The following is a 19552-nucleotide window of genomic DNA, read 5'->3' as shown; positions in this document are numbered from 1 at the left end:
TTACCATCAACTAGAATAGGGTCTGTTAGTGGTAGGCATTCAATATATATCTGCTAAGTGGATGAATTCACTGGTCTGATAGCCATATGAGATAAATACTGATAGTTATTAATCAAATATTTACTAAACACTGTGACTGGCATTGTCCTGTGACAAATTTGTAGAAGCAGCTGCTGCTCTTCAGAAGCATAATGTATCCAGTGCACGAGGAGACAAGCTGTATCCCATGCATGGGGAACCACTGGAGTTCAGAGGGGAGATTATTATGAACAGTGGTTGTCAGGAAAAGGTAGGAAGGAAAGGTTTAGACTGGAGTGTGCAAAACTTTGAATGTTTTGCTAGGAGTGGTACCTTTGTTCCATTTAAAAGTGAAAAATCATCAAAAGTTTCTGAACAAGGGAGTAATATAATGAAAGCAGAATTTTAGAACAATTGATGCTCGATTCTATTCCACGAGGATTTGAGCAGGGAAGACTGGAGCCAGGGAGACAAATGTCATGAATTTTTCCCCCTCAAATCCTCATTTATCTCAATATCCAAGACATTAGCATATATAATCAATATGGTTCTAAAAAACAGCTTTATTCAGGTATAATTGATATACAAAACCCTGTATATATTTAGTGCATACAATTTGATGAGCTTGGACACACACATACACCTGTAAAAACATCACCATAATAAGGTAAGAAACATATTACTCACCTAAAAGTTTCCTTCTGTCTCTCTGGTTTTCGGATTTGTGTGTGTGTGTGTGCGTTAATGACACTTAACATGAAATCTACCTTCTTAACAAAGTTTTAAGTGCATAATACCACATTGTAAACTATAGGCACTATAGTATACAGCTGCTCGCTAGAACTCATTCATCTTTCCAACGCAGTTTTTAGACAACTGTATTATTCCATGCTTTACATGCTCAATTAGGAATCTCTTTGTCCATGCTGCTTATGTTAACTAACATACTTTAGCTGAGAAAAGGTCTGTCTGTGGTTTCTCTGGAATGGAAAGTGAACCTACTACAGGTGTGAAAAAGTCAGATTCATTCTCCTCAGGTTATCTGAGAACTAATAAATAAGGTAGTGAAAAAAGATAAGGTTGGATAGAAATGTGCTGTGAGTTAGCTGGTGAGCTATAGGTATGAGTGCATGGGGGATAAACATGTTGAAGGCACCTGTAGTCACTTTAATTTGTTTCTTTTCTAGGACATAATGCATATTGCAGGCATCCTGTCTCTGGAACTGTGTTGTCAAGAAAAAGAGTGCTATGTTCTCAGTGTTCTACTCGGCCGTGAACTTCCTGGGGCCACATAACCCTGGGACTGGCCGGCACGTAGGAGCTAAATAAATGTATGTTCAGTGAACCCCTCAAACCTCTTAGAAGTCAGGCTCCAGGGACATTTCGTTATTTTGCTCTAAATTCTACTATTCCTTCTTGTCATGAATATTTAATTCTGCCTTGTTCAAGAAAGGACTAAAGGCTTCTCTATTTCCTTTGGTAATTAGTTTAGATAAACTAAGTCACCCATTTCTGCACTACCCAGTGGACAACAGCTAGTGCTTAAATGTTCACAGCTTTATTTGACCTTGATATGTTTGAGAACAATACATAGACATACCATATATATATAAACCACTATCATTTGGGAATATAAACTAAAAAAGTTCCATATTTAAACTTCAGAATGTCTGACATAACTTTGTGAAAAATTCCAAATGACTGATTCTATCAATTTATGTTACAAGACAATTTGGTTCAAAAGTTTAAAATGAAGGGAAAATTATACAGAGAGAAAATTAAGTCCTAAGGGTTGTTTGATGGCATTAGGCAGTCTCAATTACACCTTTTCACTCAGTTCATCAAATTATTTGCCAGGTAAACATGTAGACATGGTTCTCAATCTCCTAGGTACTAGGGATTAAAAGCTCCAAGGAAATTTACAAAATCCACAGTGAATGAAGAAAGCAGTAATTCCATGTAGCTCAACCTGTGTGCCTATGCTCATGCTATATTCAAGCTTTCCAGTATTATTCTCTATAGTCACAAATGTTACAACCAGCTATCTTTTTATAAAGTAAAAAAAGATAAAACTACAATTTTAGTAAATAATTCATCCTACTAGAAATGTCTCGAGGAAAAGCTCAACTGACACTAGCGACAATATTTTGCTTTGTTCCATATGATTGTGGTATTTTTGCCAATATTATTTATGGGATTTCCTTTGATATTCTATGCAGAGTCATTTCCCAGGAATTCTGTCCTCAAGGCAAAATCCAATTTAGCATCCTTCAGTCTCTCGCATTTCTATCTATAGCCCCTCTCCATACATACTCTGAAGTTCATTAGCAAGGAAAGGCCAGGGCACCAGACAGATTGTGAAGGGAGGAAGAATGATTCCAAGAGGTGTGTGTGTGTGTGTGTGTGTGTGTGTGCGTGCGCGTGCGTGTGCACGCGCACGCAAGCCTGTTGCAAACGTCCTGATTTACCACAGTCTAGGGAGCTTACAGGGGGGTTTTGTGCTAAAACTCAGCACGCCAGGCCTTTCCAGAAGGCTCTTGCTTCACTGGTCTTCTTTCCCCCGCCTCTGCGCCCCTCTTACTACTCAACCACATCACAGAAGTCTGTCCTGCAGGCCTAAAAAGGTGACTCTGTTGGTGTGTCTGCCTAACAATCAATAATTCATTTAAATGGATTTTCTGATGCATACAATAATAGACTTTTCTTATAACCTTGCTGACTTTTACCAGCATTAACCTAAAAATCACACCTAAAAAAAGTGTTGTGAGAATACTGAAATAGTTTTCTGTTTGAGTAACATTTATTTTTCATGACTATATAAATGATGAATATTCCTTATAGAAAAGTTGGAAAATGCAGAAAAGGAAAAAGGAAAAAAGAAAGAGCAAGTACACAAGAGGTAACGATTGTAAGTCTTGTGGCTCATTTTTTCCTTATTTTTATATGTACATACATATCTCTATATATGCATCTAATTTTAACATTCAATTGAGATTTTAGTGTATAAGATTTTGGATTCTGCTTTGTCTTTAATGTTATACCATAAGCAATTTCCCATATGCTAAAATTATTTGAAAATATTTTTAATGGTTGGTAAGATTTTCTGTCTAATATGAAAATTTATTTAAACATTAGTTTATGTGGCAGAATTAGAGTATATGTAGGTTTTCAACATTGTAAGTACTTTCGTGGTGAATATCTTTGAACATAAATCTTTTTAATATCTCAGATTACTTTCCTAATCCAAATACCTACAAGTAGAATTACTAGATTAAAGGGTAGGAGTATTTTTGAGGCTAGAGGCTCCTAATGATTTTTAATCATTTTTATGAAATAAAACCCTCAAATGAGTTCAAAAATCAAAGAAAAACTATATATGCATTATTTTATTATGACTTTTCTAAGGATTAGTAAAACAAAAGATAATTGAAAATAACTTGTTATTTACTACAAAGAGACTCTCACCACATGAAAATTAGAACCTAGAGCAATCAAAAAATGATTCTTCTCTTATAAGACGGAAAAAATTCTGCCCTATAAATCCTTAATTTGGGCCACATTTTATGAAAAAGCAAGCAAGCAAAAAAAAAAAAAAAAAAGACATATGGCTATTACTATAGCAACACAGAGTTGGTCAACTACTTCAAGTTCTTGTGGCTGGCGAGGTTACTGGAACTGCAGGCCCACATCCCTGACAAATTAAGTACATTGAGGTCACAGCACTTGACTTGAGACAGTGTTTCACAATTGTAGAGTTCTGTTTAGAAAAGGTCCTTGACTTAAAAATATCCTTTTGTGCCCTCTAGTGTTTAAATTCATCCAACCTTTTGAGAAGTTTATAACATTTCTAAACTAGAGCTGAACACCATTTCATTCTTACTTATACCAGGGTTTCTCTACAGCAAAAGGTGGCCAACATATACACTGTTCCAAAAATTTTAAAGATTACTTAAAATTCTTCATTTAATTTCATTTCAAACCTACCACAGGGCAAATCCCACCCACCACCTGTTTTTGTAAATAAAGCATTATGGGAATATACCATGCTCATTCATTACATTTTGTCTATGGGTAGCTACGTTTGTTCTACAAGGCAGAGTTGTACCACAGAGACCTTATGTCCTACAAAGTCTAAAATATTTACTATCTACCTCTTCACAGAAAAACTTTACTGATTTATCCTTGGGTTAAAGAATCTCTCTGATACTTAGATTGGAAGAGGAAAAAAATACATGTATTTTCCTAACGATATCATGACATTTTACAATGTCCTTTAATTCCATTCCTTTCCATTAAACAATGGAATACTAGTTCAAACAAAGAGTAGTAGCCATGTCAATTAGCTTTGTGGTTCAAGTACCAAATTTGTATTTCTCAGTGAAAACGTTTACACGCCTACTCAGGGTGACAATATTGACTCCTTCTTGATGACTTTGGTATTGATATGATTATATCAGTGAGAATAAAACAAGATTAAAGTTCTTTACCCACCAAGACCAAGGGCCCAAGAACTCTCTTGCCTCCTGAGCAAATCATCTTTTATTGATTAGGTAGAACTCAGACTAGCAAGTTCTCTATTTTTATACATTTAATAAATACTAAAGCTTGCAATTGCTTTTACAAACTCATACAGTCTTTCTAGAATAAAGTAAACATATCAGTTATAATTAACATGCAGCTTACTTCAGTTTCAAGCTTGATTCAAATCTCAATCACTTCTTTCATATATGAATGAAAGTATAATGTACAATAATAAGGCCATAGTCCTATGTGGGCAACTTAACAGGCTACCTTCCTTCCCTAAGACAAATCCCACTTCTTCCTAAGCCCCTCTGATATTTTATCTTCTCATTTGTGTATCTAGAAGATTTACTGAAACTTCCTTCTTCTTATCGGAAATGGTTAATTGTAGTTCATTAGAGTTTTTTTTTCTTTTCCATATGGTTTTCAGGGAGTGGACCTATTTTACTGTTTTCTAACTTAAAAGTTGACTTCTGATTCACAGTGGTTATAGCCATTCCTTTTACAAAGATATACATCAACAATACCCTGGCCAGAAATTTTGTACAATAACAGAAGAAAACACAACACCACAGGTTTGGAAAAGTGAATGAAAACAGTCTCTGGTTGATTACCTCTGCTAATGAAAAGGCGTCTTATTTTTGTGATACGCATTCATGGTCGTCGTAGATTACACACCTGGAACTGAAGTTTGCTGCCCTTCTCAGCCTTACAGTTTCTCACTAATTTCATATTATCTACTCTTCTTATATTTCCCTCACTCTCCTACTACAGTCTCCATCCTTGTATCTGACACAGAAATCATTTAAACACAAACCCAAATACAAACCCTGCATAGACTTACTTTATGGAATCACATACTGAAAACTCTGAATCAAAGAAACCCGCAATGTTATCTTTCAAATACTGGCAACAACAGCAGCAACAAAATGCATGGTGAAACGTATCATCTGTCATGCCCAATGTTAAAAGCAATTAAAATTAAAAAAAAGTGACACCATACCTCTATTCCATAAGCAAAATAAATTATTTCCAAACTTACCTGCAAGAGAAAAGAAAAAGATCAGTAAATCTCAAATCAGAGTGCATTTTAATTCTTCTTTCTTCAGTAAATTAGACAAAATTGTCATCATAAGCATAGCTAATCCTTAATTATCACTGTGTGGATTATTCTCTGTAAATAATGCTTTCTAGTTCTTGTAGATGCCAGTAGGGCTGGCAGAATTGGTCTAAAGGCCAATTCTCTCTATGAATAGAGTCCTTTTTCATATATAATCTGAACATAGGAGATGAGTTTTAGACCAAAAACTTAAATGATTCCCTGGACCCAGGAAATCTGTGAATTAAAAAACATATTTTGGGGAGTAAAATATAAACAATGGGGGAGATATTGGCTTGACAGTTTTGAAGAAAAACATTTTTTTTCATTGCAGGACTTCTAAGAGCTTTGGATATAATAATTGGAATCAGGCTATTCTAGAAGGTGGAGAACTTTTGCAGAAAAATTAAACCATTCCCCATGGACATCAGCTAATATCAGAGTAAGTCATCTTTTAGAATACTACTTGGGAATTGCTGCACAAGGCATCTTAAACTGAGCTTTATATGAATCATAGTGTTTCTATTACTCCTAAAGAATTGCTTTAACTTAACTGGAGAGGTAAAATGAATTGCTAATCACTTGAAAAACAGTATGACTGTACTGAGGAACAAAACACAGTAGCTCACTTTCAGGTGAGTGCTTTTATCTATTAGATCAAATTGCCTACTAAATTAAAATTAGTTATAATATTTGAATTATGATCATTTAATGTAAAATTTCCTTGCCCAGAACATTCTACACTATAAGTCAGTTTCTCACCATCCTGAAACTTGTTCAAGAAATCCCTGTGTATTTTTAAATCTATCTTTGTATTTCTAGTTTAGCTTGGGCCAAAATGTTCTCTGTGGAGCACCAAACCCATTAGATACTCTGAAAATAAAGAAACAAAAAAGTTCCATATTTAATAAAGTTTGGAATATTCTGCATATGGTACCTCTTTCCTGGAGATTTAAAATATTTATTTAGTCTGTTAAAGACTTTAGGAGTCTTACAGTTATACATCAGTTTAATTTTGTGAATCACAGCTTATTTGACCATAGAATCGTTTTGCTTGTAGCACCTATTGATATTATATGGAACTAGTATTCCACAGAACTTACTTTGGGACATACTGACTTAGGCTACTAGAGTTCTTAGTAGCAAGAGATGAAGAAAACATAAACTATCATAAGTATTGTATTAAAAGAAAAAAAAAGGGCTCCAACGGTCCTGACCAAAAGAGGTGATTTTTGTGAATGCACCTGGTTTCTCAGTGAGAAAGGAAGAGGAGACAGAGAATAGTCTGATTGTATGTATATGTATAGGGTAGCATATGGTTCAGGACCTTTTGCTCAAATGTATCAACCTCATACTGCCAGGACTTCCTTTACCCATGAATGTGGGTTCAAGGCTAAGATGTAATTCCAAAATATATCTTTTATTTTAGAGAAAAGAAACATCAAAGATTTTGACACAACATGAATGACATGACCTAATATTAAAACACTGTCTTTGTTGATGTCAGGAACTTTAAGAAACTAAACACTATAAATATTAAGATTTAGCTGAGAGACACAAACAATATGGCAAAAATATTTCATCATGATTTTATTCAGCTGATGTATGACCATGAGCTTCTGGGGATGGAGAAATAATGGGATCAAATCTTTCGTTTCACCCAAATCTGCTAGACCTTCCTGTGTATTATGTAAAATACAGGATTTTAAAATATGAAGTCCATGAACAGGCTCATGAGTAAACTGCAGGGGAGTTGCTGAAGAACCTGAAATTATATGCAAAATTGTATGCATATTTGCATTTCTCAAGAGAGCAGAATCACAGATTTAATCAAATTTTCAAAGTACCCTTAAACCTCCAAAAAGTGATAGATCATTTGAGGAGATAATCTCTAAGGATGCTCTTTATCTTCTGATCACAGTTTATGTTTTATGGAAAGTATCATAAGTCATATGTATGACATTTAGTAATTTCTTTGCTGGGACCTTTATTTTTAGATATTTAAGAAATTTAAAAAACACTGTAAAGAGAACTGGTTAAAATATACTTAATTATATAAAGTTTATATATATAAACTCTATTTAAAGATCTTATTTGAGTGAGAAACTGAATTGCCCACAAGATGGCTCTCTATAATCTTGGATACACGAGTTTACCAAACCAGCTTCTTAAAAGCTATTTCTAACATCTTTTCTTCATCTAAAAATCTCATATTCACAATAAATCGTTCTCCAACATTGTTTTATTTCTGTGCTTGAATATCTAGCAATGCCTGACAAAGTGTTAATGTTTTTCTAGTGAATGGATTAATGAACAGATATTGCAGACATTTACAGATTATTTACTACATTATTACCACATTGTTATTTGTCTCCTACATACACAGCCTTGTGCTATGCATGCTGATGAATTTTTTAAAAAGGAGTTAAAGTTTAAAAAGCAAATCGTGGTTTTTATCCTTCAGGGAAGACAAAATTTCCATACCCAAACACTTCATAGTATATTTACATGAAAAATGATTGGTATAGACAAATTATAGGTGTACAAAGAAGAGGAGACATCAATGTGGGATTCAATTAGATAAAAGACCTTGTGATGTTGGTTCGACCTATAAAGAACTGCAAGGTTTGTATGAGAGGAACGTAAGGGGAAATATTCCAGAAAGGGCAAATATCACAAGAAAAAGCTTGGCATGATGTGGTCATGGCATGCAAGAAAATGGCTTCCCTGCAGTTAAGGCTGGGTGAGTTATAGAGTGTTGAAAGCCATTCCACGGGGAAGGAAAGGTAATTAATGTTTATTGAGGACACAGTATGATTCATGCTGTGATTAAATAATCCCTCTAACTTAATGATATATGCATGTGCCTCTTATTAAAGTATTGGAACTGTGGTGCTATATTTGGATATTTTGAGGGTAGGTGGTTCTTTCCTAAATGTTGTACTAAATCCCAGTATACAATCACCAAAGGAAGAGAAAGGTCCTTGGATAGAAAATCAGAATGAAGGAGGTGAGCTGTAAGCATAGGAGGAGATTAAGCTTCCCTGTCATGCTTCTCTCTCTCTTGAGAGAAGAATTTATCTTTGTGGTAAGGCCTCTGCTGCCTGGTGTGGAGTGAGAGCCAGAGGGAAGGCTTTTCATAAGGGGCTGAATTTGAGTAAAATAGCTCCTATAATAAGTCAAATTATCTAGTCTCATGCTGTTTTGATTTTACATGTTTCCTTTCGTCAGTAAAGTCTTGTTTAAAAATGTCTACTTTGTCTCAGTTGTTGACACCGAAAAACAGAGGGCTTTTTTGTTTTTTCCCCATATTTGGATAAATTGGGTTTAGAGGAGCAGTCTCTGCCTCATTAAAAGATGATGATACTGAAAACAAAAATCACAAAGACCTCAGGGAAAAGGGTTCATCTTAGGAGAAAGAGAGCTGAGGCATGTGGTCTAGCTGTCTCTCTCCAAATTCAGAATTTTCCTCCATTTCAACCTTGAACCCCAAATTTACAAGTCAGACTGTCTATTCAACATCCCCTTATAAACATTTCAATTTAATATGTTCATAACAGAGCTTCTAATCTTCCCTCTCCAAGCCTTATTTTTTTCTGATGTCTTGTCCCATCTCAGTTTTTGGCAACTCCATCCTTCCAGTTGTTCAGCCCAGAACCGTGGTCAACCACCATCATTTCTCATGATGAATGTCCCCTCTAGACTCTCTGCTTCTTCCCTTAACCTCCTAAAGTTTATTTGAAATTAGTAGTCAGAGTGATCTTGTTAAAACCTGTTCAAAACTCCCTGCTGGCTTATTGTTTCACTCAGAATTAAGACCAAAGTCACTAGGAAGGTCCACAAAGGTCTTCAAGAATTGCCACTTATCTGCCCCCACCCTTACCCCCTTTACCCACTTATGTTTCATCTCCAACTTTGTCTCCTCTTGTGCTCCACTTTGCTACTTCACCCCAGCCCTCAGGGCTTCCTGACTCTTCCTCAAACATGGCAGCAAGACTCCTTATTTTCCGTCTGCCTAGGACACTCTTCCCTCATATACCCACCTCCTTCATGTGTGTGCTGAAATTCCACCTTTTCAATAAGATCTTTCCTAACCATCCTACTGAAAATTCCACCACACACACACACACACACACACACACACTCATTAACTTCTTTCCCAATACATTTTTCTTCATAGCATTGATCACAAAAATCACTCGCTCTCTCCCTCTCTCTTTCTCTCCCTCTATTATTTTCTTATCTTTTCCCCCAACAAGAATATAACCATCAAGAGGGTACAATTTTTGTTCATTGCTGTATCTCCTCCAACACATAGAATAAAGCTTGGAACTTAGTATGCCTACAATAGATATCTATTGAATAAACATTTTTTTTAAAGTCTTGGTTTATTTGTTCTCCTGAAAAATCAGAAATTCTGCCAACACTGGCTTGTGCTTTCACATGCAACAACAGTTAGGAGCTTAGAAGTAGCTGTGCAGGCAGAGCAGGGTGCACTTTCCCTTGGGTCAGAATCATCACCTGCCTTCTCCAACTGCCTGACCCCCATTGATGTGTGACCTCTGCTGAGAGAGCCCTGAATGGCAAGTGAGAGGATCAAATAAGAACTTTCACCACATCACCTGGGAGTAGTGAGTAGGACGGATGTAACAATACTAGATGCAGACATTCCAGTATCTTTTGTCCAAGTCCAGGTACAAACAACGAGGACTGTGGCAGGTTCACATGCTGAGGAAGCAGAGCCTGAAGGAAGGATTAACAGGACTTAAGAATGTGTTGGATATTGGAAACGAAGGAAAAGAAAGAGTAATGATGACTGATATTTCTATAGTGGTTGATTAAGAGAATGGTAATTCCCCATGTTCTAAGAGAACTTGGGAAAGAGTCAACTTAAGAGATCAGAAGACCTACATGTAGAAAGAAATATACTGATCTTGATGAATATAAGCTGAGTTTGAAGACACAGATTCAAAGGTATTCGATAACGAAAAAGGACTTTGAGATCAATATCAGAGATGAGGATTCAATTTGGCATCATGTTTATATACCACCTATGAAAAGGCACATTATGATGAAGACCATCTCAAGAACAGAATATATAGAACAAGAGATAAAAATAGGGTATAGAAGAGAAGATTCTCAACTATAGGTCAAGTGGTTGGAATGAGATGTGAAGAAAAAACTCCTCTCTCCCCCCATACGAAGGACACACACTTACTCAAACACAAGTGCACATGATGCAGTGTGTTGAAACTGGCTGCTTCCACACTCCATGTGTGTCCCTTCCCTCTCCATTCTGAATCTAAGGTAATCTCATTCTAGTGAACACAAGTTATAAACGGCACCATGAATATTTGAATAGGTTCTCTCCTTTTCCTTTCCTGACTTTCTATGTCCAGACCATTTATATACTCTGTGGAAATCTCTGAGTAAAGAGAAAGTAGTTCTATCTTCTGGCTTGTATAATATTAATTTTTAAAAAGACTCTGGTTATTTTTAATTCAAAAGCTGTATAAAATTCATCTTCTTCAACATAGGGCAGCACCAAGGACAGCACTAAGAACATAACTGGTGGTCTCCTTTCTTTGCCCTTCCTCTAAAACTTGATTAAAACCAAAGTTTTGTCATTCTAGAAAACAGGTACTTTCATTAAAAGTGGAAGATAAATTGATAAAAGTTTTCTCCAGACTCTTTAAAACAATTTCAGTCTATAAAGTTGGAAGTTTTCTTTTTTATTCTGTTATTAAGGGGCCATTGCCTTTGGAGTCTAATGTTTCAAATTTTGGATACTCATTTCTTTGGATTGAAGGGATCATAAGGTATTTTCCACCTGTAATACTCTGAGGGGGTTTCCTTTGAGTTGCTAGAAGATAGTCTGTTAGCCCCACAGATGCCTGCTATCTGTACTGGCAGATAAATGACAACAGGTGGAATCAAGCATGCATCCTGTCTCCTCTGCGAGCCTGCAGCCTCAGAGAAAGGATGTGCCCCTGAAGCATTATGCAGGTTGTTCCACTAGCATCAGTGTCACTGTCATAGTTGTTGAGAGGGAAATTGGCAAATCACTATTCATAGCAGGCAAAATGCCACCCTCACAATTCCTCTAGGCATATTTTCCTCACTCACATCTTATTGTTTTGCTGACGGCAGAATTCTGGACCAAGATGTTTTGCCATCCTGGAATTTTTTTTCCCAGTATGTGGAAAGATAATTAATATTACCGTTAAAGCATGTGTTGTCATTTATAGTCATTCCATTAATGCTATCAGTGTACCAGGAAATGAATACCAAAGTGAGTTAACAACTTATTGAGCATATGGTATTTTACATGTTTACTATATAATCATCTTTTTTTAGTATTACCAGTAAAAATAACAAAAGTAAACACTTTTATAGTGCTCACCATCAACAAGGAACAGTTCCAAGACCTTAAAATACATTAACTTTAAAATCTTTTCCACAACCTTATAAGCTTAGCATTACCAACCTCATTTTAGATATAAGAGAAAACTATAATAATAATTACTCATACTCATTATTGCTGTTTTATACTAACAGCAATAAAAACTAACATGAGTGGTTATTATGTTAGTTACTATTATACATATATATGTGTATGTGTGCATATATGTATATGTATGTATATACACATATACATGTGTATGAATATATATGTATATACAGATAGTATATACATATATATAAATATATATTCATATAAACTATTTTAATTCTCACAATAGCCCTGTAAGATTGGCATTATTATTTTTATTGTTTTCATTTAGAAATTAGGAAATTAATAACAGTAATAATGGATAATGCCAGTAACAGTAATAACAGCAAACACTGTGAGTTTAATATGTGTCAGCATATTAATATCTGCAATACAGATATCATCTCATTTAGCCTTCACAGAGGTTAACATTACCATCTTGGTTTTAGAGGTGATAAAACTCTAAGAACCCAAGGACAAACAGCTAATAAGTGAGGGCTTGGGCTTTTAACTTAGATACTGAGTCCAAAGCCTGGCCCCTTCACCAGTGTGCTAGGCCATAGACAGTGCATTCTGGAAACGCAGGTGTAAGTGAGACAGGTTATGACCACAAGGAATTAACACCGAGGGGACTGTGTTTTACAACATATGATGTCCATTGGAGAATACATTTAACATCTGTTTTTTGAGGGCCCACTATGTGCAAAGCTATACACTAAGTAGTGGGTGAAATGCAAGGTGGAGGTAATATACAGGCCCCACCTTCACAGGAACTTGTGATCCCATGGTGGAGAGAGATGTGTACATGAATAATGCCAGCGTGCAAGTGAGAGGGGCAAGTGAGAGATGAGCTCCAGAACACCAGGCCTATAGTGTGGAACTCTGTGGCATCACATTGAGATACACAAGCTTCTCCTGGGCTCTTTGTCTCTCTCTATTGACTTCACTTACATTTAGCTCTGCTGATGTCATTCTTGCAGCTATTGGGTTTCCAAGTTAACAGAAAAGAGAGAGGGAACAGCATGACGGCATTGGTCCTTGCCTTTCAGCAACAGAATTGTGCTGCTCTAGAGGGAAAAGTCTGACATTGTGAGATTCTGTCTGCTCTACTTCCAACACACCAGTCTTTCAGGGAGGCTGGCAGTCCAACAAGCCAAATGAATGTACGCTGGAAAGCACAGGACTTTTCTGTCAAATCAAGGAGCCCTCACAGCATATGTTCTGCCAACCATGGTGAAGGTCAAACAATTTTTTCTAGATGCTTTTGAGGCAAAGGGAATTCCAAACCTGCAAGGAACAGCTTGGGTCATGGTAATTCTGAGAGTGAAAGTGTGACTGTAAACAAGTCAGATGTATTCTGCAAAGCCCTGCACAGAAAACCAACTTGCTTATGCTTATTTCACTCTTTGTAAGGAGGATAACCTCCTCTAAGTGTGAATGCAGTAACTCAAAGTGATATAGCGACTTCTTTTTATCCTGATTATTTTACATGAGAAGTGAAAAGACTGGAAATGGAAAGCATCATTTATAAATCATCTTTAGAGAGCTGTAGTAGTGAAACTGAGCTAGAACCCTGTGGGGCTCCTGGGCAAGGAAGCCTTTCTGTCCCCCATTTCTTTACTCCAGCCTTCATGAACTTCCCTGAGTTCCAAAGGGCAGATTCAAACAGTCGCTAATCTGGGAAGCAATGCAAAGACAAGGGAGGGGCAGCCAAGAAACAGTGGTGCAGTCTTGGGGCAGGGTCCTGGTTCTGCCTCAAGGGATATACATAACAATGTCTTTAAGCTATTTATAGAATTAAAACCCAACAAATGGAAGATGTCAGCATTCTTCATACCAGAGAAGACCACCTGAAGCCAGGAACCAGAGAAGCTCATCAAGAAGATTACCTGAGACCAGATCAGAGGAGTGCAGGCCCTGCATACACCCTAATCTTCATCAGCAACCCCACCCTTGAACAGTTGCTATAACACTCCTCATCAAATCTTACTGAATCGGGACACTCAGTTTTCGAGGGCAGGAGCCCACTGTGTCCCCCTTTGCCTGGCAAAGCAATACAGCTATTCTTTTCTACTTCACCTAAAACTGTCTCCGAGATTTGATTTGGCACCAGTGCACAGAGGCCAAGCTACCAGAATCAGTAAGATAATCTAACACCTGAACAACACACTGCCTTCAATGTCTGAAACCTCACTCATCAACCAGCACTGAATCTGCTAGTCTGACTGGTTCATGACTTCTCTCTCCTGAAAGGTTAGGGGAAGCCAGCCTCACTTCTGCCAATAAAGAGCACCATCAGTCCCTTCTCTACAGCTAGTAATGCTATTAAACCTACCAAGTATTAAAGGGGAAATGGGATAGCCCACTCTAATATTGTACAACCCCAACCCAAGACATTTAACTGTGATCATGCCAATAAACATAGGACATTTATCATATTTGGAAATTTGGTTGCTTTGGTTCCTTTTAAATTCTCAAAAGAATTATTTAACCCATTTCCCCCCAAAATTGTACTATACTAGCTTAGAACTAGAAACAGGTGTCCTTTGTGCCACCCCTCTCACTCTCTCTGAAACTCTTTTAGTCCTTTCTTCTGCTATGTAACTCCATACCTCTGGCTTCCCATTATAGACAAAGAGCATTTCACACTTTTACCATCTCAATTCCTCACTTAGTTCCTTCTATCCTCTCAATGTAGTTACCTAACAATTGATAGTTAAATGGATATTCAGGTTTTATCTTTTTATCCCTGGGAAGTAATGTTTACTGATAAGCCAAATAGTGTACCATGATTATGTTTCACTTATTGAATAACCTTTTGTTTTTTTCTGGAGTTATAAATTGCCTCCTTTTTATTTGCTTAACTTTATGTGGCATTATCACTAATTATTCCAGAACTCTCCAAAGTAATTTTCAAAAGCTCTTTGTAATATATTTTCTGCCTGGGTAAAGCATATCAATTATTTTATCAGTTCCCTCACACTTGATTGACGATTTAGCTGGGTTTAGAATTCTGGGCTGCAAATCATTTTCACATAGAATTTAGAATGCATTGCTCCATTGTCTCCTAGGCATCAATGTGCTTTTTAGAGGATAAAATCAATATTTCATGAGGCCCTATCAGAAATGTCAAGATATATCCTTTGTATGGGTCTGTTTCCTTCATTGTTCTAGGTACTTATGGACCTTTTAAATGAAAAAAAAATATGTTCTTCAATTTGAGGAAACTTTTGTGTTATTTCTTTGATGACCTCATTTCCTTTGTTTTTCTTCTCTCTCTGTTTTTCTTTCTCAAACTCCTAGTAGTTAGAGCTTAGTCACAGAATTGTTTTTCCAATTTTCTTAACTTCTGTTGTCCATCTTTTCGCCTTTTTGTTGGTAGGTTTCTAAAACTTTATTTTTCAGCTCTTCCATTAAATTTTTAATTTTATCATTGTCTTAAATTTTAATAACTCTTTTTTACTCTTACTCGTTAATTTTGTATGTTATCATCTTGTTTAATGAATGTAATAAGTTTTTGCCTCTTGAGAAGATCATATTTTTTCCTGAAACTTCTATTTGTTTCTTAAATTGTCCATTGCTTTATTATTTTCATTTGTTTTATACTTTATTTTGGGGGAGTTTCCTTAAAGGTTTGTGGAGCCTTGGCAGTTCATTCATTTTAAAGAGGGAGGCACTAAAATGCTGACTAGAAGCTTTGCATGTCCTAAGTGGGCTCGTGGATTCTTGGGATTCACTGTAGGTTAACTGGGAAATAAAGAACTTTGCCTTTTTCACTGGCAACAGTGTACTCCCAGTATCTGTAGGTCTTTTCTGTGAGTGGTGATTCCATTTTTCTAGAGAAGGATTCTTCAATCTCCTGCCATGGCATTTTAAGACTAACTGGCAGACTTCTTGTCCTAAAATGCTACTAGGGAAGCCAGGGCTTTGGTATTCATTTGATAGACTTTTATTTAATCTCTCACCTTCCACTGTATCTGGTATCTCCAAGGCTGAACCCCTCTTGTTTAATTTTTTCATAGAATACATTTCCAGTGTTCTGATGAGAATGGAATGGAATCAGTCTCTTAGCTACGCAGGGTGAGAGGAGGGCTGCGGAAGCCTCCACTTCATATGCAGATTTTCCAACAATCTTCACTTATTTTTAAGCACACTTGGTTCCTCAAGTCCCAAGTCTTTCCAGATTTCCACAAAGGGAGTTGCTTGCCTCTCCTGATACCCTCCTCTGTGGGCATTTTGTAATTAGCATTCTCAACCTTGCTAATTCCAGTTCTCTACTTTCCACTTCTAAAATACTCCTCTCTTATGTCCAGTTGTCTCCTTCCTCATCCCTCTATTCTTGGGGATTTATACCCTTCTATTCTCTTAGCATCATTTTAAGAGAGGATTTTCAAAGTTTGCAGCGTAAGACGGTTGTATAGTTTCCTCCTGCTGCCATAGCATACGCCACAGACTGGGTGGTTTACACAACAGAGATTTATTTTCTCACAGTTCTGGAGGCTAGAAGTCCAAGATCAAAGTGTCAGCAGGTTTGGTTTCTTCTGAGGCCTCTCTCCTTGACTTACAGATGGCTGCCTTCTTGCTGTGTGTTCACCTGGTCTTCCCTCTGTGTGTCCATATGTCTGGTGTTTCTCTTTGTGTTTTCAAATTTTCTCTTCTTATAAGGACACAAGTCATATTGGATTAGGGCTCACTCTAAACTTTTAGCTTAATCACCTTTAACAAATCATTTAACTTAATCATCTTTAAAGATCTTACCTCCAAATACAGTTACTTTTTGAGGTGCTGGGGATTAGGACTTCAACATATGAAATGTGAGGGGACAAAATTCAGCCCATAACAAAGGTATGTTTAAAAACTTTTTAAAAAATTCTTAACACTACTCCAAGCATCTTGAAAATATCCTGTATCCTAAACAGAAACAGACTCACAGACATAGAAAACAAACTTATGGGTATCAAAGGGGAAAGGGGAGAGGGATTAATTAAGAGTATGGGATTAACAGATACACACTACCATATATAAAATAAACAACAAGGATTTGCTGTATAACACAGGGAACTATATTCAATATCTTGCTATAACCTACAATGGAAAAGAATAGAAAAAAGAATATATATATTCATTAATTCATTCACTCACTTATTAAATAACAATTAATGGGCATCTATTTTCGTAAGGTTTCTGGTTCAGCAGCACAAGGGATACAAAGGTAAGTCAGACCCAATCTATGAATTTAAAATTTAAAATATTTATTAACACCTTAATGGTGATTCTTCTGAAAAAACTTGACAGAATGTTTCCAAGTGGATACTAACATATCTCATCTTTTACATAAAATGTCATGTTTCACACTTTAAAAAAAAAGTCACTTTTGTTACTCAGAAGTCACACACTTAGAAGGGTTGTCATATCTTACTTTTCCTTACACCATTTCATTTCAGGGAATATATCAACTCAACTTTCAATTGAAGAGGAAAGTTAAGAATTGAGCAGCATTAAAAGGACTCCCCCCCCATAGTTACACACCCACATCTACCCTCTCAGGGCAGGCTGAGGAGGACTGGGGCGGGGGAAGAACCATTCACAGAGAAGAGCTAAGAAGAGCTTGTGACAAAGTAGCATATGACAAAGCTCCAACAAGTCTGGCCCATGGCTTTTCACACTTGGCAAACACATGGAGTTGAAGAGCATGGCTACAACTCTTGCTTCTAAGGGGTATTGATCCATGGAAAAATATTAATGATTAACCTGAACTTAAGCAATGAGAGGTTGTTACTTTGCACTGCTGATCTCTGCCTTGACCATCTATACAACGTGCATGCAGAATGATTATAAGGCAATACATAAATGATCATTTCACTTACTAGTAAGCTATCTCAGTCCTTTACTAAAATATGAGGACCGATTTTGGTTTAACCTGGGATTTCTTGATGAGAAATCATCACCTGTTATCTCTAGAATATTCTGTGCATATATCTCCCTCCTCCTCCATTGGCTATAGGGGATTTTCTATGTGTGTAAGATTAACCTTAAGATGATAATTTATACGGGGTCTTCTTTATTCTGTATCTTTCCTTGAAAATTTTCTATTTTGGCATGACTGGTGCTGCATCATGCTCCAGATGTGAAATTAAGCCAACCTTAAACTTTGCTGATACTAGAGAGCATTTGGATAAAAATAAACTAAATTTTAGGATTTTCCAATCACAAAACCATTGTCTGCAGCAAAGCCTTGTTATATATTATGTGTATATGTATTCATTGTATTTACCTATAGGCCGTTTTTACTCTTTTTCAGGAAAAAAGGAACTCAAGCATCATCTGTCATTTCTGACAGCAATGCTGAGTGGCCTAACGAAAACTGCCATGGTTGTCTTGTTGAAGGGGTCCTTCATTTGCCTCCCACGCTATGTGGTATCCTTCCTACAGCTATCCACCTCCCTCCACAACCCCTGAACCTGGCTGCCAAGTGCACGCAGATCAAAATAGACAGGGGGTGAGCATATATGTTGATCTAGGCAGAGGACCTCACAGATGTGAAATGTGGAAAAGAATAAAATAAAATAGATTTGGGGAAGATATGTCAGCATTGTTTGAATTTCCTGCTTCTATCACCATGATCTGGATTGATTTGGGAGGGACTCAAACTCTCCAAGTCTCAGTTCTTCATGAATAAAATAGGGACATTATCAACCTCCTCGTAAAATGGTGCTTTCTTGGGAAGATTAAAGTCAATATACATGAAAGTCAATATACATCCTTCTCTCTTTTATTGTCTATAAATATATACACATATATCTGTTTGTGTATGTGTGCCCACAATTCAACTAAGTGCTAGTTTAGCGCAGAAACTTGTAGTCTAGTTGGGAATAAAGCGTGTATTGTAGAGTGATCCAAATGACAGTGAAATCTCACGGTAAAAGAGCTGCATGATTAGATGCCCTATGATGGAACTGAAAATAAGAGAACTCACGTATTCCGTCTGAACCCTCACTGCATGCCAGTATATACATTAGTCATAATATTCAAGACAGCCCTGAAACTTAGGCTTTGCTACTCTAATTACATAGAGGAAGAATGCGAGGCTCAGAGAAGGTAGGCAGCTTGGTCAGGAAAACAAATAGATCCACTCGGACCCCAAGCCTGGTCTCTTTCCTTGAGGTCATGCAATCCTGACTCTGAAACATGGTGGAGTGCATGGTGCTTTGTGCATGTTACCATGTCAGAAGGATGAGCTGAATCTTGAAAAAAGGGTAGAATTTGGGCAGGTCAAGAGGAGAGAGGGATACTTCAGGAGAGGGGATGGTGAACCGAGACGTGGAGATGGAAACAGAGAAGGCAGATCTGTGAGACAGCTACAAACCAATTTCTTTAGAGATAAATGATGTGGCTGAGAAGCCAGAGATAAGACCAGAATA

The 19552-nt window shown here is 36.8% G+C and overlaps 1 protein-coding gene and 1 long non-coding RNA gene across 8 annotated transcripts in view; one reads left to right on the top strand and one right to left on the bottom strand.

Annotated features, from left to right (window-relative positions):
* PDE4D (phosphodiesterase 4D) overlaps positions 1–19552 on the bottom strand; it is a 1454760-nt gene that overhangs the window by 385636 nt on the left and 1049572 nt on the right. The gene's annotated exons all lie outside the window — the stretch shown is intronic.
* On the top strand, positions 5973–18641 carry LOC117203421 (uncharacterized). Its single transcript, XR_004486173.2, has 2 exons — positions 5973–6080; positions 18433–18641. It is a non-coding gene; the product is annotated as an uncharacterized LOC117203421 (long non-coding RNA).

This window comes from Orcinus orca, chromosome 3, assembly GCF_937001465.1.
Source record: "Orcinus orca chromosome 3, mOrcOrc1.1, whole genome shotgun sequence".
Lineage (NCBI taxonomy): Eukaryota > Metazoa > Chordata > Mammalia > Artiodactyla > Delphinidae > Orcinus > Orcinus orca.
The sequence above is the reverse complement of the archived record's forward strand: the minus strand, read 5'-3'. Positions and strand labels throughout refer to the sequence as shown.